The 2,500-nt window shown below is 40.7% G+C and overlaps 1 protein-coding gene across 1 annotated transcript in view; it reads right to left on the bottom strand.

Annotated features, from left to right (window-relative positions):
* slc44a4 (solute carrier family 44 member 4) overlaps positions 1 to 2,500 on the bottom strand; it is a 27,990-nt gene that overhangs the window by 6,607 nt on the left and 18,883 nt on the right. The gene's annotated exons all lie outside the window — the stretch shown is intronic.

Raw genomic sequence — 2,500 nt, forward strand, 5'->3', positions numbered from 1 at the left:
CCACGTGATACCTGAGCAAAATCATAATTCATAATCAATAACACGCCAGAGAGCCCACGTGATACCTGAGCAAAATCATAATTCATAATCAATAACACGCCAGAGAGCCCACGTGATACCTGAGCAAAATCATAATTCATAATCAATAACACGCCAGAGAGCCCACGTGATACCTGAGCAAAATCATAATTCATAATCAATAACACGCCAGAGAGCCCACGTGATACCTGAGCAAAATCATAATTCATAATCAATAACACGCCAGAGAGCCCACGTGATACCTGAGCAAAATCATAATTCATAATCAATAACACGCCAGAGAGCCCACGTGATACCTGAGCAAAATCATAATTCATAATCAATAACACGCCAGAGAGCCCACGTGATACCTGAGCAAAATCATAATTCATAATCAATAACACGCCACAGAGCCCACGTGATACCTGAGCAAAATCATAATTCATAATCAATAACACGCCAGAGAGCCCACGTGATACCTGAGCAAAATCATAATTCATAATCAATAACACGCCAGAGAGCCCACGTGATACCTGAGCAAAATCATAATTCATAATCAATAGCACGCCAGAGAGCCCACGTGATACCTGAGCAAAATCATAATTCATAATCAATAACACGCCAGAGAGCCCACGTGATACCTGAGCAAAATAATAATTCATAATCAATAACACGCCAGAGAGCCCACGTGATACCTGAGCAAAATCATAATTCATAATCAATAACACGCCAGAGAGCCCACGTGATACCTGAGCAAAATCATAATTCATAATCAATAACACGCCAGAGAGCCCACGTGATACCTGAGCAAAATCATAATTCATAATCAATAACACGCCAGAGAGCCCACGTGATATCTGAGCAAAATCATAATTCATAATCAATAACACGCCAGAGAGCCCACGTGATACCTGAGCAAAATCATAATTCATAATCAATAACACACCAGAGAGCCCACGTGACACCTGAGCAAAATCATAATTCATAATCAATAGCACACCAGAGAGCCCACGTGACACCTGAGCAAAATCATAATTCATAATCAATAACACACCAGAGAGCCCACGTGACACCTGAGCAAAATCATAATTCATAATCAATAACACACCAGAGAGCCCACTTGATACCTGAGAAAAATCATAATTCATAATCAATAACACGCCAGAGAGCCCACGTGATACCTGAGCAAAATCATAATTCATAATCAATAACACACCCGAGAGCCCACGTGATACCTGAGCAAAATCATAATTCATAATCAATAACACACCCGAGAGCCCACGTGATACCTGAGCAAAATCATAATTCATAATCAATAACACACCAGAGAGCCCACGTGATACCTGAGCAAAATCATAATTCATAATCAATAACACACCAGAGAGCCCACGTGACACCTGAGCAAAATCATAATTCATAATCAATAGCACACCAGAGAGCCCACGTGATACCTGAGCAAAATCATAATTCATAATCAATAGCACGCCAGAGAGCACACGTGACACCTGAGCAAAATCATAATTCATAATCAATAACACACCAGAGAGCCCACGTGACACCTGAGCAAAATCATAATTCATAATCAATAACACACCAGAGAGCCCACGTGATACCTGAGAAAAATCATAATTCATAATCAATAACACGCCAGAGAGCCCACGTGATACCTGAGCAAAACCATAATTCATAATCAATAACACACCCGAGAGCCCACGTGATACCTGAACAAAATCATAATTCATAATCAATAACACACCCGAGAGCCCACGTGATACCTGAGCAAAATCATAATTCATAATCAATAACACACCAGAGAGCCCACGTGATACCTGAGCAAAATCATAATTCATAATCAATAACACACCAGAGAGCCCACGTGACACCTGAGCAAAATCATAATTCATAATCAATAGCACACCAGAAAACCCACGTGATACCTGAGCAAAATCATAATTCATAATCAATAACACGCCAGAGAGCCCACGTGATACCTGAGCAAAATCATAATTCATAATCAATAGCACGCCAGAGAGCCCACGTGACACCTGAGCAAAATCATAATTCATAATCAATAACACCAGAGAGCCCACGTGACACCTGAGCAAAATCATAATTCATAATCAATAGCACACCAGAGAGCCCACGTGATACCTGAGCAAAATCATAATTCATAATCAATAGCACGCCAAAGAGCCCACGTGACACCTGAGCAAAATCATAATTCATAATCAATAACACACCAGAGAGCCCACGTGACACCTGAGCAAAATCATAATTCATAATCAATAACACGCCAGAGAGCCCACGTGATACCTGAGCAAAATCATAATTCATAATCAATAGCACGCCAGAGAGCCCACGTGACACCTGAGCAAAATCATAATTCATAATCAATAACACCAGAGAGCCCACGTGACACCTGAGCAAAATCATAATTCATAATCAATAGCACACCAGAGAGCCCACGTGATACCTGAGCAAA

Source organism: Rhinichthys klamathensis, unplaced genomic scaffold (genome assembly GCF_029890125.1).
Source record: "Rhinichthys klamathensis goyatoka isolate OS25496 unplaced genomic scaffold, OSU_Roscu_1.1 h1tg000582l_1, whole genome shotgun sequence".
Classification (NCBI taxonomy): Eukaryota; Metazoa; Chordata; class Actinopteri; order Cypriniformes; family Leuciscidae; genus Rhinichthys; species Rhinichthys klamathensis.